General features: G+C 56.3%; 6 non-coding genes across 6 annotated transcripts; 1 reads left to right on the top strand and 5 right to left on the bottom strand.

The window, feature by feature from the left end:
- Nucleotides 1–5,912: 5,912 nt before the first annotated feature.
- On the top strand, nt 5,913–6,018 carry LOC122901518. The gene has a single exon (XR_006383532.1). It is a non-coding gene; the product is annotated as a U6 spliceosomal RNA (small nuclear RNA).
- Nucleotides 6,019–16,836: 10,818 nt separating this feature from the next.
- On the bottom strand, nt 16,837–16,955 carry LOC122901288. The gene has a single exon (XR_006383419.1). It is a non-coding gene; the product is annotated as a 5S ribosomal RNA (ribosomal RNA).
- Nucleotides 16,956–19,134: 2,179 nt separating this feature from the next.
- LOC122901255 lies at nt 19,135–19,253 on the bottom strand. Its single transcript, XR_006383387.1, has one exon. It is a non-coding gene; the product is annotated as a 5S ribosomal RNA (ribosomal RNA).
- Nucleotides 19,254–21,430: 2,177 nt separating this feature from the next.
- On the bottom strand, nt 21,431–21,549 carry LOC122901254. The gene has a single exon (XR_006383386.1). It is a non-coding gene; the product is annotated as a 5S ribosomal RNA (ribosomal RNA).
- Nucleotides 21,550–23,728: 2,179 nt separating this feature from the next.
- On the bottom strand, nt 23,729–23,847 carry LOC122901276. Its single transcript, XR_006383407.1, has one exon. It is a non-coding gene; the product is annotated as a 5S ribosomal RNA (ribosomal RNA).
- Nucleotides 23,848–26,023: 2,176 nt separating this feature from the next.
- On the bottom strand, nt 26,024–26,142 carry LOC122901300. The gene has a single exon (XR_006383430.1). It is a non-coding gene; the product is annotated as a 5S ribosomal RNA (ribosomal RNA).
- Between the last annotated feature and the right edge of the window lie 1,623 nt (nt 26,143–27,765).

Raw genomic sequence — 27,765 nt, 5'->3', positions numbered from 1 at the left:
GAAGGTCCATCCTCTGTATTTTTCTTCTGTTGGGCATTCCTCCTCCTAGTCATTTTGGTGGGAGAAGACTGAACAGATGTAGCTGGATGTATCAACTCTGGTGCAGTCAAGGTGCACCCTGGAACACTTCCTGATCTCCGTCTCAGAGAGAAGCCTCAGTCTGGGTGCAGAAGCTGAATAAATTCCCCCTTGGACGCTGGCAGTGCAGGTTCCAAGTTAAAGACCCTGGGGGCGCAGGAGCTTTTGCTCGTCCCCAAAGCCAAGGCAGTGGCGGCTGTCTGGGAGCTCCTGACCGCCAGAGAGGTTCCAAGCAGCGATCGCACACTGAGATTTTGCCGCCGGCCCGGGCTGGGAGTGCCCGGCTTGCGTGCACCTCTTTTCAGAGGCGGCTGTGGGTCGGGCGCGCGTCTGGGGCACTGAGAACGGGGCGCTGGTCCGTAAGCCGCAGGCTGGGCTTTTGCGCGCCTCTGTCCAGGGAAGAGTTTCGCGGGCGCGCGGCTTAGACTTTGAAACAATGGCCCGGGTCAAGAAGCGCCCCGGGCCTTAGAAACCCAGGAGAGCTGGAGGGACGTGTGCGCGCATCTCAAGCTTTGTGGTAGGGCTAGTGCGCGTTCTGCAGACCGGCGCAGCTCCCATCCCCTCACAGGAGCCGGAACCCCCGCGCTCTGGGGCGCGCTGGCGGCTTAGGGACCAGGAGCCGGTTTCTCCGCTGCACTCTCTCTGCCTCCGCGCCGGGGAGGCCGTCTGGGACCGGGGTCTTAAGCCCCTGTCCCTAGCCGCCCCGATTCCCACAATTTGCCCCCACGATCCTTTGCTCTTTTGGAGTGCTTTCAACCAGTCTCCAAGTTAATGCTGGTCCCCAGACGCAGGGCACTCTCGCTCGTATCGGGGTATTACTTTTGCACTGGTCGCCTCTGGTGGCTCCCTCCCCCTTTACTTTATCTTCTGATATCAGTCCGCTGTTCCCATTCTGCTTTACCTGCTCACTGGTGTCTTCTGCCCCTGTAGAGATCCAGACGTGTATAATTCTGATCTCAGGCTGATTTCATGGGTGATCGGGGTTCTTTGGTAGGTGATCAGCTCACTTTGGGGTACCAGCTGAAAAGACGCCTCTTCCTAGTACCCCGCCATCTTGTACCCCCCCTGGTCTATTACTTTTAAGCTCTCTCTTTGCTTAGAGGACCCATTTCAATATTTCCTATAGGGCTGGTTTGATCTTTGCAAATTCTTTTAATTTTTGTTTGTCTTGGAAGCTTTTTATCTCTCCTTCTGTTTTCAAAAACAGCCTAGCTGAATATAGTATTCTTGGCTGCATATTTTTCTTGTTTAGTGCTCTGAATATATCATGGAATCCTTTCTGGCCTGCCTGGTCTCTGTGGATAGGTCTGCTGCCAATCTAATATTTCTACCATTGTATGTTATAGACCTCTTGTCCCGAGCTGCTTTCAGGATTTTCTCTTTGTCACTGAGTCTTGTAATTTTTACTGTTAGATGATGGGGTGTGGACCTATTCTTATTGATTTTGAGGAGGGTTCTCTGTGCCTCCTGGATTTTGATATTTTTTTCCCTTTGCCATATTAGGGAAATTATCCATTATAATTTGCTCCAATATACCTTCTACTCCTCTCTCTCTCTCTTTGTCTCCTGGGTTCCCAATTATTCTAATATTGTTTCATCTTTTGGTATCACATATCTCTCAAATTCTCCCCTCGTGGTCCAGTAGTTATTTGTTCCTCTTTTGCTTAGCTTCTTTACTCTCTGTCATCTGGTCTTCTATATCACTAATTCTCTCTTCTACATCATTTATCCTAGCAGTAAGAGCTTCCATTTTTTATTGCACCTCATTAATATCTTTTTTTTATTTCAACTTGATTAGATTTTAGTTCTTTTATTTCTCCAGAAAGGGATTCTCTAATATCTTCCATGCCTTTTTCAAGCCCGGCTAACACTTTGATAATCATCATTATGAACTCTAGTTCTGATATATTACCAATGTATGTATTGATTAGGTCCCTAGCCATCAGTACTACCTCTTGTCCTTTTTTTTTTTGTGGCGAGTTTTCCCACCTTGTCATTTTATCCAGATAAGGATATATAAATGAGAGAATAAAATGCTAAAAGGTTGGCAAAGACCCTGGAAATATATATGCTAGCCAAATCAGTAGGGATCCAAAACCAGGGGGAGAAGAAAGGAGAAAACAAAAAATAAAAATAAATAAAAAATAAAAATTATATGTATATTAGACTGGTGAATAAATAGAGCCACCCACTTGATTTGGGGTATATTCTGGTCTCTTAGAAAAAATTACTTCCCAAAATTTTAAAGAAAGAAAAACTTATACATATCTACAAAAATAAGGGTAAATACAATGAAAGAATGGAATATGACTGTAACGATGAAAATTTAAAAAGATTATAAAAAGGAATTGATAAAATAAGTTGTTGGAAAAAGAAAGAAAAAAGAGAAGAGAATGTGATCAGACTGGAGACTAGAACAAGGCCATGTGCTAGATTTAGGGTATATTTTGCTGCATTAGAAGAAATTGTATCCCAAAGTTTTAAAGAAAAAAAACCTATATGTATACAAAAAATAAGGTTAAATACAATGAAGGGATAAAATATGACTATAACAATAATAATTTTAAAAGATTTTTTAAAAAGGTATTGATAAGATAAAATAGTTAAAAAAAACACTAAAAGAGGAAAGAGGAATAGAATAAGAAAAAAATAAAATTAAAAAAATTTAACTTTGCAAGATTAAAGGGTCATGGGAAAAAGCCATGAATTCTATATGTTGCTTTGAAGTTCATCATCTCGTTGATTGGTGAACTTGGTCTTGGCTGGATGGTCTTGCTGATCTTCTGGGGGAGGGGCCTGTTGCCATGATTCTCAAATGTCTTAGCCTCGGGCAGAATTGCACCACCTTTGCCAGGGACCGGACTAAGTAATCTGCTTGAGTTTGCACTCCAGAGCTTTTGTTCCCTGAACACTTTCCATACAGCTTTGGAGGACTGGAATGAAGATAGCAGCTTCCCAATATCACAACTGGAGGAGCCAAGAGCTCAGGCCCCACTCCTCAGTGTACCCTTAGAAAAAAGCAGTCAATCCCTCCCGTGTCCCTGGTCTCCAGCAGCACTCTGTGCTCACCCAGTCTGTGACTGAGCATTTCTATCTCTGGTGCACAACCCTGTTTGGAGTCTCCAAACCCATCAGGTGCCTGCCATGCTCCTACACCACTCGTCCCAGAGGAGGAAGGTGAGTCTCTCCAGATCTGCCACTTGTGGGGTCCCTGCTCAAAGAGCAGTGGCCTAACTGTGCCACAGATCATGGTTTAAGGTAACCCTGAGCTGAGAGCTCACTCCTTGGCTCCGTCTCCACAGCCAGCATCCCTGCTCCAATACCTGGGAGCTCCACCACCCTCAGGCACCCCCGCTCTTACTGTGACTCTGTGGGTCCTGAGACCACACTGTCTCCATAGGGGCTCCCCCCTTACCCCCCTCCCCTGCTAAGCCTCTGGAGCCGATGTCCCCCTGTGGAGTAGACTTCTAAAAGTTCTGATTTTGTGCTCCACTTCTCCACCACTTGCCAGAAGCCTGCCCCTCCCCCCGCAGTCTCTCTTCCTATATGTCACCTCGGATTCACTTCTCCGCATGTCCTACCTTCTAGAAAGTGGTTGATTTTCCGTTCCTAGAATTGCTGCTCTACTTCTCTTCTATCTCCTGTCGAGTTTGTAGGTGTTCAGAATGGTTTGATAACTAGCTGAACTCCTGTGACCTAATGATATTCCAGTCTCCTGCTCCACCGCCATCTTGCTTCCTCTCCTGTTCTTGTGTTCTTATTGGTAGGTTTTGACTTGGTGAGAGAGGTCACAGCCCCAGGCTCAATCCTGACTTAAAATTTAAGTGATAAATTTCAGTTTATGAAGTTAAGTTTATAAAATTTAAGTTCTATAAAGTTAAGTTGAAAAGTTAAATTTGTGCGTATAGAAGTTTCTCTTTAATATGAAAAGTCATATTGAAATGATCCTAGATTTTCTGCTGTGTTTTCTAAAAGGTTTAGTGTAAGTATGTGAGTGCAGTCATTTCCATCCATTTAAGGACTTCTTTTAATGTATGTGTGTGTGCATACATGTGTGTTTACTTATATATGTCTACCCCCATATCATGATAGTGTTGCTTTTAGTATACATTTATTGAAAAGAATTTGTAAGGACAGGGTGCCTGCGTGGCTCAGTAGTTAAGAGGCTGCCTTCAGCTCAGGTGATGATCCCAGGGTTCTGGGATCGAGGCCCACATCAGGCTCCCTGCTTGGCGGGAAGCCTGCTTCTCCCTCTTCTGTTCACCCTGATTGTGTTCCCTGTCTCTGTCAAACAAATACATAATTTTTTTTAAAAAAAGAACTTATAAGGACAGATTTAAGTTTTGTTATTAAATAAATTTATATTTAATCATGAAAGGTATATTCTTTTGAAAAACGAAAACAAATGCATGTCAAGTCACAGGGAGATGACCCCTTAGATGCCCAGTGTCCACAGGCAGTAATCACTACAGTAAGGTTGAAAGTGGGAAGTTTCAAGCACCTTTCTGTCTACTCTTCTTTCTTGGTTGTCATATTCTTAAATTCACATTTTCATATAGAAAAATAATAGTAAAACGTATCTTTGTTTCCTAAGAAGATGATACAACATCTATGCTGGGCATGAGGAAGAGGATCTCAACCAGGCAACTCATAGAATGTGCCAGAAAAATGTGGAACTGGCTGGTAAGTGGCCGTTCTTACTGCCTTGTGGGCCAGTCATTACATCAACATTTTTCTTTTTTCTTTTTTTTTAAAAGATTTTATTTATGTATTTGACAGAGATCACAAGTAGGCAGAGAGGCAGGCAGAGAGAGAGAGAGAAGGAAGCAGGCTCCCCACCGATGCGGGGATCGATCCCTGAGATCATGACCTGAGCTGGAGGCAGAGGCTTTAACCCACTGAGCCACCCAGGCACCCCATATCAACATTTTTCTAAAATTAGGTCCATCCTTCAGGAAAGACTCTAGGAGATGAGGGCTCATGTTGTCTTTCATAATTTTTCTGAGGCAGTGACTTTCTTGAGAGACACACTGAAGGGGTTAAATTTACTAAAAGAAATCTTTCCTCCCTTGTAATTGGCCCTGCACCTCCCCTTTCCAAGCAAGTGGGCAGAGGCTGCCAGAAAAGACCAAGATGGCTCTGTCCTAAGACTACTCAGCTTTGACCAGCAGTTTGCATTCCCACTGGGAATTTCTCCTCGACTTTGTCAGAAGGACTGAGTTCCACTTTGCTGAATTCCTCCAGTGATCTTTTGTTTCTCTTACTCATTAGCACTCTGGATGCCTGCCCAGCAGTAGAAAGCCCACCTCCTAGTTCGGTTCTGCTTAGGAGAGGGGGTAGTGGTAATGGTTGATGGCTGGTCCAATTTCTGACAAGGATGTTTCTTTAGATTTTGACTTCAACATCATTTTCCTCAGAGTGGCCTTCCCTGACTGCCCCAATTAGATCAGCACCCCTAACTGCCAGGTGACTCTATTTTACCTTGGTCCCTGCTCTTATCAGTACCTGCCATTAACTTATCGACTGGCTGACGCAGAAAGATCCTCTAGAGCAGAGACTTTGTTTACCCCCATTGTCAAAGGGCAGTGCCAGGCCCCAGAAGGGGTTCTAACCAGTTGATTGCCATAGGCTAGCAGAGGGTTTCCAAAAGCAAGTAGTTACTTGAATTTTCATGTTTACCTTCTGTGGTGTTGCTTCATACACATCGCTCAGTAAGATTTTCAGTTTTAAGGATACAGAAGAGTGAATCCCATCCTTTAGGCACCACCCTGACTTTGGGAGAATTCTGGATGGAAATGCATTTCAAAATTAAGTTGCTAAAATGTCTTTAACTTGTGCCCCCTTCAGCGGCACATATACCAAAATTGGAAGGATACACAGACGATAAGCATGGCCCTGTGCAAGGATGATATGCAAATTTGTGACACATTCCATATTTTTAATAAAGCAAGAGGAAATCAGGGAGGACGAAGAACCATCAGAGACTGAATCACAGGAAACAAACTAAGAGTTGCTGAAGGAGCAGTGGCTGGGGGAGTGGGGTAACTGAATGATAGACATTAATGAGAGCATGGGATGTAATGAGCGGTGGGTATTAAATAAGACTGACGTGTCACTGGGGCATCTGGGTGGCTCAGTGGTTTGAGACTCTGCCTTCAGCTCAGGTCATGATCTCAGGGTCCTGGGATCGAGCCCCGCATTGGGCTCTCTGCTCAGCGGGGAGCCTGCTTCCCCTTCTCTCTACCTGTCTCTCTGCCTACTATGATCTCTGTCAAATAAATAAATAAAATCATTAAAAAAAAATGTGTCACTGACCTCTACCTCTGAAACTAATCATACATTATATGTAAATTAGTTGAATTTAAATTTGAATTTTTTTAAAAATAAAATAAAATGTCTTTAGCTTTTAGGAAATGACACCCTTCCCTACTGAGCAGTCGTGCCATTATCATCAGCTCTAGGAGAAGCATCTGCAAGGCAGACATGACAATCTATAAGTCTAAGAACTGCAAGATTAAATCTAAGTTAAAATTTTACTCCAGCAAGGTTCTTTTAGTTCTACTCTAATAACAACTTCTCCCAATTCCAAAGTTATGAATCAAAGATGGGGCCTAATGAAAGGGGGCGGACATCCTCTATCTCTCAGTTCACTGCCTGGATGGCTATGCTAGCTCTCAGGGGGAAAAAAAATTAGGACGTGACACCTTTCATTTTTCAAGTTAAACATTTTGTCTTAAAAAAAAAAAAAAAAAGCACGGCAGCTTTTAATACAAGAAACATAGATCACTAAAACTCTCTGGGCTGAGACGCTATCCCTGGCTCCATGCCAAGTTACCCAGGACAGCCCCTCCCAGGCCAGGACCACAGCTGGGAGGAAACTACCTGTCCCAGCACAGCTGGGAGCCCCTCCCCCACTTCTCCCCACCCGTGAGAACCACACCTGCAGCTCTTCAAGCAGCCCAAGGACCCTGCTCCATGGCAAGGTCAAGGGTTGGGGGTGGGTGGCTGTGGGGCTGTGGTTCTGCTGTCAGAGACCCAAGTCCATTGTGTTACCTGACTCCTATTTTGCTCCAAGGGCTAGGGAAAACTAGAGAAGGTACCTGTTGCCTCTCTCACCTCCGTCTATTTCCCCACGGACATGTCCTGGCCCCACTTACTGCCCTCCAGGAATGCCCACTTCCTGCGCCAAGGTCTCACACACCAGCAAGGTGCAGGCTCCTTAGTCTGTCCCCGCCACCGTCACTCCCAGACACACCCGATGCTTAGACTGGCCTGGGTTTCCAGGTTCCCTGACTGTGTCCTGTTTGGAATAGGACAGAAGGGCAGAAGGGAAGAAGAATGACCCTGTGTGGGTGGCTTCGAGACTCAGGATCAGGCTGAGACAGACAGCGGGGAGGTCACGGTTATTCAGATGAGAAATGAGCACTCAGAAGCTGACCCAGTGCAGAGGTGTGGCTGCTGAGAAAGGGTGCGTGTCATGGATTCAGGGACAAACCTGATTTCAGAATGCTCCTGTGATGAGATTAAGTGAGGCAAATGAGGTAGGCATTGTGACACAGTGTTAGACTACCGTTGACCTTCTGAGAACAGTCTGGAGGATCACCTGCTTCCAGAGCTCAGTCAACCTCAGTAAACTTTACATAATGGGCTTTGGGGGGGTGGTTACTATATGAAACCCTCCTGGTCAAATTAGTATGTGGCTCCTCTCTCCTGATTGGATTTGTACCATAAAGCTCAGATAGCCTCTGTTTTGTGAAAAAGACAAAGAGAGGGAAAAGATGGAAAAAGAGAGAGAAAAGGAAAAGAAGGTTAAAAAAAAAAAACAGGTAAGAGACTATAAACAGCAAGAAAATAAAGGAAGGAAGCAGAGAAAAATGAAACCAGTGCGTAGGTGTGGAAAAGGCAGTATTCCTGTTTGCTGTGGCTCTGAATCCCACCGTCCCCACTCCCCACTGTCCTACTTCCTTATCTGTTCCTGAAAAGCAGCCAAGTCATTCAGAAGCCTGGCTAGGAAGTGGCTGAGGGAGTTGGTGCTGGCTTGCATTTTACCCAGCCGGTAGGGGGGTCCACCACCTGCCTCACCTGGTCCTGGCCAACACGGAGCCGCACTGTCCCCTAGGCTTTCTGTAGAAGTCTGGCCAGCATCTCTTTTTTAAAAGTGCTAGCAGGTGCCTGGGTGGCTCAGTGGGTTAAGCCTCTGCCTTCGGCTCAGGCCATGGTCCTGGGGTCCTGGGATCAAGCCCCGCATCGGGCTCTCTGCTGAGCGGGGAGCCTGCTTTCCTCTCTCTCTCTGCGTGCCTCTCTGCCTACTTGTGATCTCTGTCTGTTAAATAAATTAAAAAAAAAAATTTAATAGTGCTAGCTTAGAGTAAGGCACAGAGCTCCCCAGAGAGGACCACATGCTCTGACATTTGTTTGGAAATCACCATTTCTTAATTTATCATTCTTAAAATGATAAATTATAAGAAGAAAAGGGGGGGTAAAGCTTTACGACAAGAGAAGAGCTGCACAGACATGAGGCAGGAACCAGAAAGGGTACTGCTGTTTTAATAATCTGTGACTTGGGTAGCCCAAGAACCCCCCCCCACAAAAAAAATCTGCTCTTAGTAATGAAAAGCGAGCCAAGATCCAGATTCAACACAAACACATTGGCCTCTACCAGTAAAATGTGTGTATGTTCAAAAACGTCCCCTACCCAATGTAGAGACTGGCATCTGTGTGGCATCACACTCACTTGCGTGTGCTGAGGGCACTGGAGTAGGAATGAACACGGTGAGAATCATTAGCTCTGGTGTGTAAATTTAGCATGGTTTGTAACCACCTCGAGGGCTTGTTAAACTCGGATGGTTGGGCTCTACGCATAGAGTTTCAGATTTAGGAGGTCTGGGTTGTGGTCTCAAAATTGCAGTTCTAGAAAGTTCCCTGGTGACACTAACCCCTACTCTGAGAAGCCCTGGCCTCTCCTTATATGATGAGCTCATCAGCAGAAAGCTCAGGGACCTGAGCCAGAATGAGTGCAGATCCCCCTGCTGCCCCTCACTGGTGGAATTACTTTAGAAAAATTGCTAACTCTGTAGCTGTAAATTGGGGTTGATGATAACGGTACCTAAATCCTGGGATTAATATAAGGGTGAAAGGAGTTAAAACAATGCAAAGTGTTTAGACCATGCTTGGCACATAGCAAGCACTTTCTAATTGTTTTTCTTAAATAAGAATGCAGGTCTTAGAGTCGGACAAATGGCTTTGACTTGGCTAGACTTAACTACTCTGAGCTTCAGCTTTCTTGTTGGTAAAAAAAGGATAAAAATAACATCTGTCGGGACGCCTGGGTGGCTCAGTTGGTTGGACGACTGCCTTCGGCTCAGGTCATGATCCCAGAGTCCTGGGATCGAGTCCCGCATTGGACTCCCAGCTCCAGGGGGAGTCTGCTTCTCTCTCTGACCTTCTCCTCGCTCATGTTCTCTCTCACTGTCTCTCTCTCAAATAAATAAATAAAATATTTAAAAAAAAAATAACATCTGTCTTACCAGGTTTTTCATAAAGATTAAATAAGCTAATACACTGGTTATTCAATCTTGTCAAATGAACACATATCCATACCCTTCAGGCCCTCCAGAGGTTTCTGCCGGCGAAGGTGTCGGCTCTGTGGGAAATGCTGCCCTCTGCTGGATAGCCATGCATTTTTGGAAATTAACTTGCCCCCTAGTCATGGAGCAAATAGCCAGTCATCTTCAAAAAGTTTGTTCCCTGAACACATTTTTTTGGCTGCTGTGATCAAACATGATTGAATTAAATCACTCTCAGTAAATGGTTTTCCTCCTTTCGCAAAATAATGAGGCACCTGGCAACTTACTTATTGGAGACATTTCTGTTTGGATTTTCTGGTTTTCATGATTGTTGCTTTCCTGTGAGTTGAGAATATTGGGATGACTGCCTAGCCTAGCCATGTGCTGGATTCTTTCAGGGCCCCCGGAGTGGCTCAGCAGTAAGCAGCCCTTGAAACGCTGTAGTGTTATAACCATGTCCCTGTGATCAGCAACCCACCAAAGACGCCAGATAACACACCAATGAGCAAGTGTCCCTCTGTTCTGATGATGCTTTATTTATAGATGATGGGATTTGAATGCCTTTATTTTCACATGTTACAAAGTATCGTTCATCTTTGATGTTTCTCAGTCACTTAGAAAGTAAAAACCAGCAGCACCTGGGTGGTTCGTTGGGGAAAGCATCAGAAGCTTGATTTTTGCTCAGGTCATGATCTCAGGGTAGGGAGGTCAAGCCCCAGGCTGGGCTCTGTGCTGAACATGGAACCTGCTTAGGATTCTCTCTCTCCCTCTCCCTCTGTCTCTCCCCATCCCCCATCCTCACAAATAAATAAAATGGCTCAGTGGGTTAAGCTTCTGCATTTGGCTCAGGTCATGATCTCCAGGTTCTCCCTGCTCAGCAGGGAGCCTTCTTCTCTCTCTCTCCCCCTCTATGCCTCCTCCCTAATAGTTCTCTCTCTCTTTCTCTCTCTCTGAAACAAACTTTTTTAAAAAGTTTAAAAATTAATTAATTAGTTAATTAATTAAAAGCAAAAACCATATACCAAAACAAAGTGCCAGCCAGCTGGGGGTCTGCAGTCTGTACTTTGTCATCCACCGGAGTCCACCTACATCCTGATGAGACCAGGCTGGTAAGTGAAGCTGACAGGATGGTGATGCTATCCCTGCATTTTGTAGGTCCTTGAGGACAGCAGTAATCTCTGCGCTTTCCCTCAATACAGCATCTGCTCTCTTTGCCAGTGGTACATTTTTGAGCTTTCACTTGGCTACCATTTCTATGGTAAATTTCACCCCACAGGCCAAGGATCCAATCTAAACCAAGTATTTTTGCATCAGTGTTTATAAGGGATATCTTTCTATAGTTTCTTTTCTTGTTTGTCTGGCTTTGGTATCAGGATGCTAGACTCATAGAATGAGTTAGGAATTGTTTACTTCTATTCAGTCTTTTGAGAGAGTTTGAAAAGAATGGGTGTCACTTCCTCTCGAAATATTTGGTAGACCTTACCTGTGAAGCCATCAGATTCAGAAATTTTCTTTGTCAGGAGGCTTTTGGTTACTTATTCTATCTCCTTACTAGTTACAGGTCAGTTCAGATTTTCTTTGTGATTCAGGTTTAGTAGGTATCCATCTCTAAGAATTTGCCTATTTTACCTAGATTACCCAATTTGTTGGCATATGATTATTCATAGTACTCTCTTATAATCCTTTTTATTTCTGTATGATCAGTAGTAACGTCCCCTGCTTCATTTCTGATTTAAATTTTTTTTTTTTTTTATTTGACAGAAAGAGAGCGAGAGAGCAAGAGAGCACAAGCGAGCACAGGCAGACAGAGTGGCAGGCAGAGGCAGAGGGAGAAGCAGGCTTCCCGCCAAGCCAGGAGCCTGATGTGGGACTCGATCCCAGGACACTGGGATCATGACGCCAGCCGAAAGCAGCCGCCCAACCAACTGAGCCACCCAGTCTTCTTTTCTCCCTCAATCAATCCAGCTAAACTTTGTCAATTTTGTTAATCTTTTTAAGAATCAACTTTAGAGGGGTTCCTGTGTGGCTCAGTGGGTTGGCTCAGTGGGTTAAAGCCTCGGCCTTCAGCTCAGGTCATGGTCCCAGAGTCCTGGGATCAAGCCCCACATTGGGCTCTCTGCTCAGCAGGGAGCCTGCTTCCTCCTCTCTCTGTGCCTGCCTCTCTGCCTACTTGTGATGTCTGTCTGTCAAATAAATAAAATCTTAAAAAAAAAATCAACTTTAGATCTCATCGATTGTTTCTATGGTTTAACGATTCTCTATTTTATTTATCTTGAGCCTAATCTTTAGTATTTCCTTCTTTGTGCTAGTTCTGGGTTTAATGTGCTCTTTTTCCAGATCCTTAGGTCATAAAGTTAGGCTATTGATATAAGATCTTATTTAATGTGAGCATTTAAGGCTATAAACTTCCCTCTTCACACTGTTTTCACTGCATCTCATCACTATGAATGCTGTGTTTTCATTTTCATTCATCTCTAAGTATTTTCTGATTTCTAATTTCAATTTCTACTATAGCACTACTTCACTTCTGACATCAGATGTGGGGGAGTTTCCACACAACAAGCAATTCTGTGACACTAGCAGGTGTCCTATAATCTAACTCAGTTCTGACACTATCTATCTGGAGATAGCATCAGATCCCACATGTTAAGGAACTAGTCCGACAAATTGTGCCCTCCCCTTCAGATGCCCATGCCAAGTCCAGGGTTGTTGTGACCTGTGCTTCTAGCCGACCAGCTATAGATCGGAGGGTACCACAAACCCTTCCTTAGGTTTATTTAATTTTGCTTGAGCAGGTCACAGAACTCTGGAACATGGTTTACTCACTGGATCACCAGTTTATTATAAAAAGATACTGTTGTGAGGTGAACTGGAGAGACTCTGGGCCCTGGGGACTTAACCCAGCCAGATCCCAAGGAGTTGCTGAAGGTTCTTGGTCTTGTCACTAGAATGAATTCAAGGACAGACACACAGCACAGGGGATAAGTGACACAAATGGGAAAGTTTATTAAAGCAGAAAGTACACTCTCAGGAGAAGAAAGCGGGCAAGCTTAAGAGAGCTGTGTCCCAGGGGTCTGGGTTTCTGTCTTTTATCAGCAGCTGTTATCTAGGGGCAGAATATTCATAATTTGGGGCAGGGAGGCAGGGTTTTGTGCTTTTCCTTCCTAATTTGGTCAAAAGTTTCCTGTCATGGCATCAGCCATCTTGAGCCTATCTGGTTTGATCCAGCTTCTGCATTTGGGAAGGCCTCTGACCTTCCCAATAGTTGGATGACAACCTTGTTGCTGATCTCCAGGTATCCTATTAGAACCTAAATAAATGCCTACTCTAACAGTACAACTCAGAAATAGCCATATGGAGAAGATGCACAGGGCAAGGTACAAAGAAAGAAGCCCAGAGCTTCCGTGCCCTCTCTGAGCGCCACTCTCCTCAGCTCTCCATAAGTTCACCAACCCTGAAACTCTCCAAACCCTGTCCTTGTGGGTTTCAAAGGCTTTATTACATGGGCATGACAGATTAGATCATTGTCAGTTGGGGATCGAGCTCACTTTCTATCCCCTCTCCCCTTCCCTTACCTCAGACTCTTAGTTTTGGCTCAGCTCATAAACTCAGGGTGCTGAGATCGAGCCCCACATGGGGCTCCACACTCAGTGGGGAGTCTCCTGGAAATTCTCTCTCCCTCTCCCTCCGCCCATGCTCCCATTCTCTAAAATTAGTAGATTTTAATTTAAAAAAAAAGATTTATTAAATCTTTACAAAATAAATTAATTAAAACGGAGTCAGGAGACCAGGAGAGGAGGCTCTCATGCCCTGCCACTTCTGCTCAGTTGCAGACCAACAAGAAAAATGTAACTTGCAAATGGTTGTTTTATTTCCTGAGCCAGAGAAAACTTTCCTGCCCCCTCTCCCCCATACCTTACCAACCAACAGCCTAATCAATGCGAGATTGTCACAACACAGCCAATGAAAAAGCACTATACTTCAGATTCCCACTGTACTCCACTGGAGTTTTTTTTTTTTTAATTTATTTTAAGATTTTATTTATTTATTTATTTATTTATCAGAGAGACAGAGAGCCCACAAGCAGACACAGAGAGAGAAGGAGGCTCCCCACTGAGCAAGGAGCACTTGCGGGGTGGGACTGGATCCAAGGGCCCCGGATCATGACCATGACCGGAGAAGGCAGCCGCTTAACCAACTGAGCCACACAGGCATCCCTGGACTTTTCATTCCTAACAGCACTCCCAAGGGCCCCTTCTTCTCCATAAGAGCATTATCTCCTTTCTTCTGGGAACTTGTCTATGACTTCACCATAACTAGCTTGTTCCAGATTGCAAATTCTCTGCTGCTTCAAATAAATCCATTTTTACTAGTAAAATAATTGGCAGTTTCATTTTTAAAGTTAACACTTGATTGTTCTGAAATATGAATTTAGATCTACAACTTCAAGCTGACGGGTCAAAAGCTTTGTTTAAAAAAATAAAAATAAAAGTAAAAAAATAAAATTCAAGGGCCCACTGAGTGACTCAGTCAGTGAAGTGTCTGCCTTTAGATCAGGCAGGTCCTGGGATGGAGCCTCGCATGGAGCACCACAAAGGAAACTCCAGGGAGCTGCACCAAATGGAAGGATTTTATAAGCAGAACAAGGAGGTTCTTAGCTAAAGAAACAATTGTTTGGGGCCATGTCACCTTCCCTCAGGGGGAAGTGCAGGGGGTCTTATCATGCAGATTACCTCTCTAGTACCCACCAGGAAATCCCAGCCTAGTTTAAAATTCCCCCCCAACCCCCAAACCCCCAAACCCACCCCCTCCTCGGCAAGAGGCTGAAAACAGGGTTAAGTCTCGTAGTTTAAGTCTTACGGAGTTCGGAGTTCGGATTGTTGTTTATTTTTAACCATTGTGAGAAAGTGCAGTGTTCATCCATTTTTTACTTGTTCACGCTTCAAAGTGCCTGTAAAGTGTCTTGTCATTTGGGGCTGTTTTAAAATATAGTGTATTAATAGAAAATATCAGTTATAGTAAAGCCAACAGATCAGGAGATGAATGCTGTGGAAAATATTATTTGTTTCTTACAGTACCCAAAAGGAGAGGGCATGCCATTGAGTAGGGGCCCCACAAGAAAGCACCAGGATAGAGGCAAAGACAGGATGGAAGTATAGACAAGAGTACTGTGGTCTCTGAACAAAAGCAACGTATCAGGTCCAAAATGGAGTCACAGAATGGTCCTAGGCCCCATGTCAGCAGAGACTTAATAACAGTTTTGGCTGTCCCAGAAATGGAATCTTACACAAGTCAGTCAGGAATCACCAGGTCAGCCCTAGGGAAGTCATCTGCCTGCTAGATCTCTGCCATCCCCTGAAGGAAAGTGACCTTGCTACACCAATCCACTTCCGCTAGTATGACTTCCTTATTCCTGTTCCCTTCTGCCCATAAAGATCTTTCATTTTATACAGCTCTTTGGAACTCCTTTCTGCTAGATAGGATGCTAACTGGCTTCATGAATTATTGACTAAAACCAATAAAATCTTTAAAAGTTATTCAGTTGGGCCCCTGGGTGGCTCAGTTGGTTAAGCCTCTGCTGTCAGCTCAGGTCATGATCCCAGAGTCCTGGGATAAGAGTCCCACATCGGACTCCCAGCTCAATGGGAAGTCTGCTTCTCCCTCTGACCTCCCCTCTCTTGCTCTCTCACTCTGTCTCTCTGTCTCCTCTCTCTCTCAAATACATAAATAAAATCTTTAAAAAAATAAAAGTTATTCGATTAAATGTGGGTTTTTTTTAAGATTTTGTGGGGGCACCTGGATGTCTCAGTTGGTTAAGCAACGACCTTCAGCTCATCGCTATCCTGGGATAGAGCCCCCAACCAGCTCCCCGCTCCTTGGGGAGCCTGCTTTCCCTTCTCCCTGTGCCTGCTGCTCCGCTTGCTTGTGCTTTCTCTCTGTCTGTCTCTGTCAGATAAATGAATAAATGAATAAATAAATAAATAATCTTTTTTTTAAAACTCTTTAAAAAAAAGTTTTGAAAAAAATTTTAAAATAAAAAGTTTTGGGGTTTTTCTTAGATTTTATTTATTTGTCAGAGAGAGTGAGAGAAAGCCAGCACAAGCAGGGGGGAGTGGCAGGCAGAGAGAGAAGCAGGCTTCCCACTGAGCAAGGATTTTTTCCCCCTCTCTTCCCTCTGTGTCAGACTGGATCCCAGAACCCTGGGATCATGACCTGAGCTGAAAGCAGATGCTAAACAGACTAAGCCACCCAGGCCTCCCAGATTTTGTTTTTGTTTTAACAGAAGGAATATGCAAGGCAGAGTAACCAGGTTTAGGGTCTTTCTCGGAGCGAGACAGCCCCGCGCTTGCCGTGGCTGCTCCCGGGAGACGCAGGGTGGAGCCGAGTGCCCAAGGCGCCGGGAGCCCACGCGGGTCGGCCATCTGGCGTCCTGGGCACCTCGGCCCGGGCGCGGGGCCCCAGGGGCGAAGGGGAGGTGGTCGGTGAGAAGGAAGGGAATGCCCTTCCGGCCTGAGCGGAGCCCAGGCCCGGTGGAGAGAAGGGGCAGGGTGGGCCCAGGTCGCGGGGGCGCCGGGAGGGGTGGGGCGGTGGGGCGGGCTGCCGGTGGGCTTTGGAGCTGGGGGCAGCCCGAGGGCCTCGCTAGGGGATCCAGGGCCCAGGGCCCGGGCCCGGGCGCACAGGCCCGAGGAGAGGTTGCCCGAGCCCGGGGTCGAGGCCCGCTCCTGCCTCCTGTCCCCCACAACCCCGGCCCCGGCCCGCCCCTCCCCGCCCTCCTCCCACAGCCCGTCGGCCCCCACCCCCTCCCCGCGTCCATGGCCGTGGTCCTCACCCCGGTCCCCCTTTCCCTGCCTCTGGCCCCCGAGCCCCCTCCAACACTGCCTCTCCCTGCCAGCAGCCCCCCAAGGTCGGCTGAGGCGCGGCTGGGCCTCGTGGCGTGGAGGCGGAAAGGCTGGGTTGTGGCCGGCCGCCCGTGCAGCGGGCCGCCCTTTTGGGGCCAGGGGCCCGCGATGCTGGGGCTGGGGTGGCCAGGGGTCGGGGGGTCAGGGGCCCGAGGTGACCGGGCTCCGGGGCTGCGGCGTTCAGGGACTGCTGGGAGGCCGCCGCGTTGGCGGCCAAGCGAGTGGGAGGGAGGCCGAAGGGGGAGAGAAAAGAGGAAGGCCAAACAAGACAAGCGTTTGGGGGCGAAAGAAAAAGCCTACAGCACCCGGTATTCCCAGGCGGTCTCCCATCCAAGTACTAACCAGGCCCGACCCTGCTTAGCTTCCGAGATCAGACGAGATCGGGCGCGTTCAGGGTGGTATGGCCTTAGACGCCTGCCGCCGCAGCTGGCCGCCCCAAGAGCCTGCTGCGCGCTTCGCGGGCCCCGGCGCGCGCCGCGGCTCACCCCTCCGCCTGTCCTTGTCCTGGCGCCTGCCTCCCCGCCCGCCCGCCCGCCCAGGGGCCCAGACGCCTGCGGGCCCCGGGGCCTCGCCAAAGTCCCTCCGGGCACTCTCCCATCCCGGGACTCCCCAGCCCCTCTGCCCCGTGCCTCTGCAGGTGTCAAGGGGCTGTGTCCTCCGGCCCGCGCGCGGTGAGCACAGCGCCCCCCAGCGCCCACCCAGCGCCCTAGGCCTGGCCCAGCTGGCCACCTGGCCTTCCCTCCTCTCCTCTCCTCTCCTCTGCTCTCCTCTCCTCTCCTCTCCTCTGCTCTCTTATGCTCTCCTCTCCTCTGCTCTCCTCTGCTCTCCTCTACTCTCCTCCAGTCAGCTCTGCTCGGCTCGGCTCGGCTCGGCTCGGCTCGGCTCTGCTCGGCTCGGCTGGGCACGGCTTGGACGGGTTCGGTTCTCCCCTCCTCTGCACCCCGCCTCGCTCCCAGCCCACCCGAGGCCACGAGGACACGGGCGATGCCACACACCCGCCCAGAAGCGGCAGCCCCGCCCCGTGACCCTTCCTCCGCGCGCTTCCCCTCGCCACCCACCCGCAACAGGCCCTGACCAGAGACACGATAGGCCGGCTCACCTACACGGACACAGGGATACCCACGGAGACACAGGGACAGACACAGACTGAGGGATGTCTGCACAGACGGCCAGAACGCAGAGCCCCAGAGACAGACTCTCCAACCCGCAGTCCCCCCCACCCCCCCAGACCCTCCACACCCCCAGCTCCCAGGACAGACGCGGTGACCCTGACCGGCATGGGGACAGGGACCGGGTCGGAGACACGGGTGCACGCAACGCTCACACACCCACTCACACGCACAGGAACACACACACGCACGCACACACCCGCGCACACACGCACTCGGACAAGACACCACCCACCCAGGAGGCTGCGGTGGCCTGGCACCTGTCCCGGGAGGGAGGGCCGGCGTGCTTGGGCAGGGCTTTGGCCTAGGTGGCGGCGCCCTGGAGCTGCCGGAGGAGCCCGGGGAGCCCGAGGACCTGCCGGTGAGGTGTCAGCAGTCCCGTTCGGCTCCCTTTCCTGCCCAGCACCCGGTCTGGCCTGGGGGCCTGCCAGGGATTCTTTCATGGGTCTAGTCTTCTGGTGTGGGGTGTGGGGTGTGGGGTGTGGGGTGTGGCGTGGGGCCGGGGGCGGGGCGGGGGCCTCTCTTGGCCCGGTGTGCGGCGCCTCCGGTCTTTCTCGGAGCGAGACAGCCCCGCGCTTGCCGTGGCTGCTCCCGGGAGACGCAGGGTGGAGCCGAGTGCCCAAGGCGCCGGGAGCCCACGAGCGTCGGCCATCTGGCGTCCTGGGCACCTCGGCCCGGGCGCGGGGCCCCAGGGGCGAAGGGGAGGTGGTCGGTGAGAAGGAAGGGAATGCCCTTCCGGCCTGAGCGGAGCCCAGGCCCGGTGGAGAGAAGGGGCAGGGTGGGCCCAGGTCGCGGGGGCGCCGGGAGGGGTGGGGCGGTGGGGCGGGCTGCCGGTGGGCTTTGGAGCTGGGGGCAGCCCGAGGGCCTCGCTAGGGGATCCAGGGCCCAGGGCCCGGGCCCGGGCGCACAGGCCCGAGGAGAGGTTGCCCGAGCTCGGGGTCGAGGCCCGCTCCTGCCTCCTGTCCCCCACAACCCCGGCCCCGGCCCGCCCCTCCCCGCCCTCCTCCCACAGCCCGTCGGCCCCCACCCCCTCCCCGCGTCCATGGCCGTGGTCCTCACCCCGGTCCCCCTTTCCCTGCCTCTGGCCCCCGAGCCCCCTCCAACACTGCCTCTCCCTGCCAGCAGCCCCCCAAGGTCGGCTGAGGCGCGGCTGGGCCTCGTGGCGTGGAGGCGGAAAGGCTGGGTTGTGGCCGGCCGCCCGTGCAGCGGGCCGCCCTTTTGGGGCCAGGGGCCCGCGATGCTGGGGCTGGGGTGGCCAGGGGTCGGGGGGTCAGGGGCCCGAGGTGACCGGGCTCAGGGGCTGCGGCGTTCAGGGACTGCTGGGAGGCCGCCGCGTTGGCGGCCAAGCGAGTGGGAGGGAGGCCGAAGGGGGAGAGAAAAGAGGAAGGCCAAACAAGACAAGCGTTTGGGGGCGAAAGAAAAAGCCTACAGCACCCGGTATTCCCAGGCGGTCTCCCATCCAAGTACTAACCAGGCCCGACCCTGCTTAGCTTCCGAGATCAGACGAGATCGGGCGCGTTCAGGGTGGTATGGCCGTAGACGCCTGCCGCCGCAGCTGGCCGCCCCAAGAGCCTGCTGCGCGCTTCGCGGGCCCCGGCGCGCGCCGCGGCTCACCCCTCCGCCTGTCCTTGTCCTGGCGCCTGCCTCCCCGCCCGCCCGCCCGCCCAGGGGCCCAGACGCCTGCGGGCCCCGGGGCCTCGCCAAAGTCCCTCCGGGCACTCTCCCATCCCGGGACTCCCCAGCCCTTCCGCCCCGTGCCTCTGCAGGTGGCAAGGGGCTGTGTCCTCGGGCCCGCGCGCGGTGAGCACAGCGCCCCCCAGCGCACACCCAGCGCCCTAGGCCTGGCCCAGCTGGCCACCTGGCCTTCCCTCCTCTCCTCTCCTCTGCTCTCCTCTCCTCTCCTCTGCTCTCTTATGCTCTCCTCTCCTCTGCTCTCCTCTGCTCTCCTCTACTCTCCTCCAGTCAGCTCTGCTCGGCTCGGCTCGGCTCGGCTCGGCTCGGCTCTGCTCGGCTCGGCTGGGCACGGCTTGGACGGGTTCGGTTCTCCCCTCCTCTGCACCCCGCCTCGCTCCCAGCCCACCCGAGGCCACGAGGACACGGGCGATGCCACACACCCGCCCAGAAGCGGCAGCCCCGCCCCGTGACCCTTCCTCCGCGCGCTTCCCCTCGCCACCCACCCGCAACAGGCCCTGACCAGAGACACGATAGGCCGGCTCACCTACACGGACACAGGGATACCCACGGAGACACAGGGACAGACACAGACTGAGGGATGTCTGCACAGACGGCCAGAACGCAGAGCCCCAGAGACAGACTCTCCAACCCGCAGTCCCCCCCACCCCCCCAGACCCTCCACACCCCCAGCTCCCAGGACAGACGCGGTGACCCTGACCGGCATGGGGACAGGGACCGGGTCGGAGACACGGGTGCACGCAACGCTCACACACCCACTCACACGCACAGGAACACACACACGCACGCACACACCCGCGCACACACGCACTCGGACAAGACACCACCCACCCAGGAGGCTGCGGTGGCCTGGCACCTGTCCCGGGAGGGAGGGCCGGCGTGCTTGGGCAGGGCTTTGGCCTAGGTGGCGGCGCCCTGGAGCTGCCGGAGGAGCCCGGGGAGCCCGAGGACCTGCCGGTGAGGTGTCAGCAGTCCCGTTCGGCTCCCTTTCCTGCCCAGCACCCGGTCTGGCCTGGGGGCCTGCCAGGGATTCTTTCATGGGTCTAGTCTTCTGGTGTGGGGTGTGGGGTGTGGGGTGTGGGGTGTGGGGTGTGGCGTGGGGCCGGGGGCGGGGCGGGGGCCTCTCTTGGCCCGGTGTGCGGCGCCTCCGGTCTTTCTCGGAGCGAGACAGCCCCGCGCTTGCCGTGGCTGCTCCCGGGAGACGCAGGGTGGAGCCGAGTGCCCAAGGCGCCGGGAGCCCACGCGGGTCGGCCATCTGGCGTCCTGGGCACCTCGGCCCGGGCGCGGGGCCCCAGGGGCGAAGGGGAGGTGGTCGGTGAGAAGGAAGGGAATGCCCTTCCGGCCTGAGCGGAGCCCAGGCCCGGTGGAGAGAAGGGGCAGGGTGGGCCCAGGTCGCGGGGGGCGCGGGGAGGGGTGGGGCGGTGGGGCGGGCTGCCGGTGGGCTTTGGAGCTGGGGGCAGCCCGAGGGCCTCGCTAGGGGATCCAGGGCCCAGGGCCCGGGCCCGGGCGCACAGGCCCGAGGAGAGGTTGCCCGAGCCCGGGGTCGAGGCCCGCTCCTGCCTCCTGTCCCCCACAACCCCGGCCCCGGCCCGCCCCTCCCCGCCCTCCTCCCACAGCCCGTCGGCCCCCACCCCCTCCCCGCGTCCATGGCCGTGGTCCTCACCCCGGTCCCCCTTTCCCTGCCTCTGGCCCCCGAGCCCCCTCCAACACTGCCTCTCCCTGCCAGCAGCCCCCCAAGGTCGGCTGAGGCGCGGCTGGGCCTCGTGGCGTGGAGGCGGAAAGGCTGGGTTGTGGCCGGCCGCCCGTGCAGCGGGCCGCCCTTTTGGGGCCAGGGGCCCGCGATGCTGGGGCTGGGGTGGCCAGGGGTCGGGGGGTCAGGGGCCCGAGGTGACCGGGCTCAGGGGCTGCGGCGTTCAGGGACTGCTGGGAGGCCGCCGCGTTGGCGGCCAAGCGAGTGGGAGGGAGGCCGAAGGGGGAGAGAAAAGAGGAAGGCCAAACAAGACAAGCGTTTGGGGGCGAAAGAAAAAGCCTACAGCACCCGGTATTCCCAGGCGGTCTCCCATCCAAGTACTAACCAGGCCCGACCCTGCTTAGCTTCCGAGATCAGACGAGATCGGGCGCGTTCAGGGTGGTATGGCCGTAGACGCCTGCCGCCGCAGCTGGCCGCCCCAAGAGCCTGCTGCGCGCTTCGCGGGCCCCGGCGCGCGCCGCGGCTCACCCCTCCGCCTGTCCTTGTCCTGGCGCCTGCCTCCCCGCCCGCCCGCCCGCCCAGGGGCCCAGACGCCTGCGGGCCCCGGGGCCTCGCCAAAGTCCCTCCGGGCACTCTCCCATCCCGGGACTCCCCAGCCCCTCCGCCCCGTGCCTCTGCAGGTGGCAAGGGGCTGTGTCCTCGGGCCCGCGCGCGGTGAGCACAGCGCCCCCCAGCGCCCACCCAGCGCCCTAGGCCTGGCCCAGCTGGCCACCTGGCCTTCCCTCCTCTCCTCTCCTCTCCTCTGCTCTCCTCTCCTCTCCTCTCCTCTGCTCTCTTATGCTCTCCTCTCCTCTGCTCTCCTCTGCTCTCCTCTACTCTCCTCCAGTCAGCTCTGCTCGGCTCGGCTCGGCTCGGCTCGGCTCGGCTCTGCTCGGCTCGGCTGGGCACGGCTTGGACGGGTTCGGTTCTCCCCTCCTCTGCACCCCGCCTCGCTCCCAGCCCACCCGAGGCCACGAGGACACGGGCGATGCCACACACCCGCCCAGAAGCGGCAGCCCCGCCCCGTGACCCTTCCTCCGCGCGCTTCCCCTCGCCACCCACCCGCAACAGGCCCTGACCAGAGACACGATAGGCCGGCTCACCTACACGGACACAGGGATACCCACGGAGACACAGGGACAGACACAGACTGAGGGATGTCTGCACAGACGGCCAGAACGCAGAGCCCCAGAGACAGACTCTCCAACCCGCAGTCCCCCCCACCCCCCCAGACCCTCCACACCCCCAGCTCCCAGGACAGACGCGGTGACCCTGACCGGCATGGGGACAGGGACCGGGTCGGAGACACGGGTGCACGCAACGCTCACACACCCACTCACACGCACAGGAACACACACACGCACGCACACACCCGCGCACACACGCACTCGGACAAGACACCACCCACCCAGGAGGCTGCGGTGGCCTGGCACCTGTCCCGGGAGGGAGGGCCGGCGTGCTTGGGCAGGGCTTTGGCCTAGGTGGCGGCGCCCTGGAGCTGCCGGAGGAGCCCGGGGAGCCCGAGGACCTGCCGGTGAGGTGTCAGCAGTCCCGTTCGGCTCCCTTTCCTGCCCAGCACCCGGTCTGGCCTGGGGGCCTGCCAGGGATTCTTTCATGGGTCTAGTCTTCTGGTGTGGGGTGTGGGGTGTGGGGTGTGGGGTGTGGCGTGGGGCCGGGGGCGGGGCGGGGGCCTCTCTTGGCCCGGTGTGCGGCGCCTCCGGTCTTTCTCGGAGCGAGACAGCCCCGCGCTTGCCGTGGCTGCTCCCGGGAGACGCAGGGTGGAGCCGAGTGCCCAAGGCGCCGGGAGCCCACGAGGGTCGGCCATCTGGCGTCCTGGGCACCTCGGCCCGGGCGCGGGGCCCCAGGGGCGAAGGGGAGGTGGTCGGTGAGAAGGAAGGGAATGCCCTTCCGGCCTGAGCGGAGCCCAGGCCCGGTGGAGAGAAGGGGCAGGGTGGGCCCAGGTCGCGGGGGCGCCGGGAGGGGTGGGGCGGTGGGGCGGGCTGCCGGTGGGCTTTGGAGCTGTGGGCAGCCCGAGGGCCTCGCTAGGGGATCCAGGGCCCAGGGCCCGGGCCCGGGCGCACAGGCCCGAGGAGAGGTTGCCCGAGCCCGGGGTCGAGGCCCGCTCCTGCCTCCTGTCCCTCACAACCACGGCCCCGGCCCGCCCCTCCCCGCCCTCCTCCCACAGCCCGTCGGCCCCCACCCCCTCCCCGCGTCCATGGCCGTGGTCCTCACCCCGGTCCCCCTTTCCCTGCCTCTGGCCCCTGAGCCCCCTCCAACACTGCCTCTCCCTCCCAGCAGCCCCCCAAGGTAGGCTGAGGCGCGGCTGGGCCTCGTGGCGTGGAGGCGGAAAGGCTGGGTTGTGGCCGGCCGCCCGTGCAGCGGGCCGCCCTTTTGGGGCCAGGGGCCCGCGATGCTGGGGCTGGGGTGGCCAGGGGTCGGGGGGTCAGGGGCCCGAGGTGACCGGGCTCCGGGGCTGCGGCGTTCAGGGCCTGCTGGGAGGCCGCCGCGTTGGCGGCCAAGCGAGTGGGAGGGAGGCCGAAGGGGGAGAGAAAAGAGGAAGGCCAAACAAGACAAGCGTTTGGGGGCGAAAGAAAAAGCCTACAGCACCCGGTATTCCCAGGCGGTCTCCCATCCAAGTACTAACCAGGCCCGACCCTGCTTAGCTTCCGAGATCAGACGAGATCGGGCGCGTTCAGGGTGCTATGGCCGTAGACGCCTGCCGCCGCAGCTGGCCGCCCCAAGAGCCTGCTGCGCGCTTCGCGGGCCCCGGCGCGCGCCGCGGCTCACCCCTCCGCCTGTCCTTGTCCTGGCGCCTGCCTCCCCGCCCGCCCGCCCGCCCAGGGGCCCAGACGCCTGCGGGCCCCGGGGCCTCGCCAAAGTCCCTCCGGGCACTCTCCCATCCCGGGACTCCCCAGCCTCTCCGCCCCGTGCCTCTGCAGGTGGCAAGGGGCTGTGTCCTCGGGCCCGCGCGCGGTGAGCACAGCGCCCCCCAGCGCCCACCCAGCGCCCTAGGCCTGGCCCAGCTGGCCACCTGGCCTTCCCTCCTCTCCTCTCCTCTCCTCTGCTCTCCTCTCCTCTCCTCTCCTCTGCTCTCTTATGCTCTCCTCTCCTCTGCTCTCCTCTGCTCTCCTCTACTCTCCTCCAGTCAGCTCTGCTCTGCTCGGCTCGGCTCGGCTCGGCTCGGCTCGGCTCGGCACGGCTTGGACGGGTTCGGTTCTCCCCTCCTCTGCACCCCGCCTCGCTCCCAGCCCACCCGAGGCCACGAGGACACGGGCGATGCCACACACCAGCCCAGAAGCGGCAGCCCCGCCCCGTGACCCTTCCTCCGCGCGCTTCCCCTCGCCACCCACCCGCAACAGGCCCTGACCAGAGACACGATAGGCCGGCTCACCTACACGGACACAGGGATACCCACGGAGACACAGGGACAGACACAGACTGAGGGATGTCTGCACAGACGGCCAGAACGCAGAGCCCCAGAGACAGACTCTCCAACCCGCAGTCCCCCCCACCCCCCCAGACCCTCCACACCCCCAGCTCCCAGGACAGACGCGGTGACCCTGACCGGCATGGGGACAGGGACCGGGTCGGAGACACGGGTGCACGCAACGCTCACACACCCACTCACACGCACAGGAACACACACACGCACGCACACACCCGCGCACACACGCACTCGGACAAGACACCACCCACCCAGGAGGCTGCGGTGGCCTGGCACCTGTCCCGGGAGGGAGGGCCGGCGTGCTTGGGCAGGGCTTTGGCCTAGGTGGCGGCGCCCTGGAGCTGCCGGAGGAGCCCGGGGAGCCCGAGGACCTGCCGGTGAGGTGTCAGCAGTCCCGTTCGGCTCCCTTTCCTGCCCAGCACCCGGTCTGGCCTGGGGGCCTGCCAGGGATTCTTTCATGGGTCTAGTCTTCTGGTGTGGGGTGTGGGGTGTGGGGTGTGGGGTGTGGGGTGTGGCGTGGGGCCGGGGGCGGGGCGGGGGCCTCTCTTGGCCCGGTGTGCGGCGCCTCCGGTCTTTCTCGGAGCGAGACAGCCCCGCGCTTGCCGTGGCTGCTCCCGGGAGACGCAGGGTGGAGCCGAGTGCCCAAGGCGCCGGGAGCCCACGCGGGTCGGCCATCTGGCGTCCTGGGCACCTCGGCCCGGGCGCGGGGCCCCAGGGGCGAAGGGGAGGTGGTCGGTGAGAAGGAAGGGAATGCCCTTCCGGCCTGAGCGGAGCCCAGGCCCGGTGGAGAGAAGGGGCAGGGTGGGCCCAGGTCGCGGGGGCGCCGGGAGGGGTGGGGCGGTGGGGCGGGCTGCCGGTGGGCTTTGGAGCTGGGGGCAGCCCGAGGGCCTCGCTAGGGGATCCAGGGCCCAGGGCCCGGGCCCGGGCGCACAGGCCCGAGGAGAGGTTGCCCGAGCCCGGGGTCGAGGCCCGCTCCTGCCTCCTGTCCCCCACAACCCCGGCCCCGGCCCGCCCCTCCCCGCCCTCCTCCCACAGCCCGTCGGCCCCCACCCCCTCCCCGCGTCCATGGCCGTGGTCCTCACCCCGGTCCCCCTTTCCCTGCCTCTGGCCCCCGAGCCCCCTCCAACACTGCCTCTCCCTGCCAGCAGCCCCCCAAGGTCGGCTGAGGCGCGGCTGGGCCTCGTGGCGTGGAGGCGGAAAGGCTGGGTTGTGGCCGGCCGCCCGTGCAGCGGGCCGCCCTTTTGGGGCCAGGGGCCCGCGATGCTGGGGCTGGGGTGGCCAGGGGTCGGGGGGTCAGGGGCCCGAGGTGACCGGGCTCCGGGGCTGCGGCGTTCAGGGACTGCTGGGAGGCCGCCGCGTTGGCGGTCAAGCGAGTGGGAGGGAGGCCGAAGGGGGAGAGAAAAGAGGAAGGCCAAACAAGACAAGCGTTTGGGGGCGAAAGAAAAAGCCTACAGCACCCGGTATTCCCAGGCGGTCTCCCATCCAAGTACTAACCAGGCCCGACCCTGCTTAGCTTCCGAGATCAGACGACATCGGGCGCGTTCAGGGTGGTATGGCCTTAGACGCCTGCCGCCGCAGCTGGCCGCCCCAAGAGCCTGCTGCGCGCTTCGCGGGCCCCGGCGCGCGCCGCGGCTCACCCCTCCGCCTGTCCTTGTCCTGGCGCCTGCCTCCCCGCCCGCCCGCCCGCCCAGGGGCCCAGACGCCTGCGGGCCCCGGGGCCTCGCCAAAGTCCCTCCGGGCACTCTCCCATCCCGGGACTCCCCAGCCCCTCTGCCCCGTGCCTCTGCAGGTGTCAAGGGGCTGTGTCCTCCGGCCCGCGCGCGGTGAGCACAGCGCCCCCCAGCGCCCACCCAGCGCCCTAGGCCTGGCCCAGCTGGCCACCTGGCCTTCCCTCCTCTCCTCTCCTCTCCTCTGCTCTCCTCTCCTCTCCTCTCCTCTGCTCTCTTATGCTCTCCTCTCCTCTGCTCTCCTCTGCTCTCCTCTACTCTCCTCCAGTCAGCTCTGCTCGGCTCGGCTCGGCTCGGCTCGGCTCGGCTCTGCTCGGCTCGGCTGGGCACGGCTTGGACGGGTTCGGTTCTCCCCTCCTCTGCACCCCGCCTCGCTCCCAGCCCACCCGAGGCCACGAGGACACGGGCGATGCCACACACCCGCCCAGAAGCGGCAGCCCCGCCCCGTGACCCTTCCTCCGCGCGCTTCCCCTCGCCACCCACCCGCAACAGGCCCTGACCAGAGACACGATAGGCCGGCTCACCTACACGGACACAGGGATACCCACGGAGACACAGGGACAGACACAGACTGAGGGATGTCTGCACAGACGGCCAGAACGCAGAGCCCCAGAGACAGACTCTCCAACCCGCAGTCCCCCCCACCCCCCCAGACCCTCCACACCCCCAGCTCCCAGGACAGACGCGGTGACCCTGACCGGCATGGGGACAGGGACCGGGTCGGAGACACGGGTGCACGCAACGCTCACACACCCACTCACACGCACAGGAACACACACACGCACGCACACACCCGCGCACACACGCACTCGGACAAGACACCACCCACCCAGGAGGCTGCGGTGGCCTGGCACCTGTCCCGGGAGGGAGGGCCGGCGTGCTTGGGCAGGGCTTTGGCCTAGGTGGCGGCGCCCTGGAGCTGCCGGAGGAGCCCGGGGAGCCCGAGGACCTGCCGGTGAGGTGTCAGCAGTCCCGTTCGGCTCCCTTTCCTGCCCAGCACCCGGTCTGGCCTGGGGGCCTGCCAGGGATTCTTTCATGGGTCTAGTCTTCTGGTGTGGGGTGTGGGGTGTGGGGTGTGGGGTGTGGCGTGGGGCCGGGGGCGGGGCGGGGGCCTCTCTTGGCCCGGTGTGCGGCGCCTCCGGTCTTTCTCGGAGCGAGACAGCCCCGCGCTTGCCGTGGCTGCTCCCGGGAGACGCAGGGTGGAGCCGAGTGCCCAAGGCGCCGGGAGCCCACGAGCGTCGGCCATCTGGCGTCCTGGGCACCTCGGCCCGGGCGCGGGGCCCCAGGGGCGAAGGGGAGGTGGTCGGTGAGAAGGAAGGGAATGCCCTTCCGGCCTGAGCGGAGCCCAGGCCCGGTGGAGAGAAGGGGCAGGGTGGGCCCAGGTCGCGGGGGCGCCGGGAGGGGTGGGGCGGTGGGGCGGGCTGCCGGTGGGCTTTGGAGCTGGGGGCAGCCCGAGGGCC

This window comes from Neovison vison, chromosome 2, assembly GCF_020171115.1.
Source record: "Neovison vison isolate M4711 chromosome 2, ASM_NN_V1, whole genome shotgun sequence".
In the NCBI taxonomy this organism is placed as follows: Eukaryota; Metazoa; Chordata; class Mammalia; order Carnivora; family Mustelidae; genus Neogale; species Neogale vison.
The sequence above is the reverse complement of the archived record's forward strand: the minus strand, read 5'-3'. Positions and strand labels throughout refer to the sequence as shown.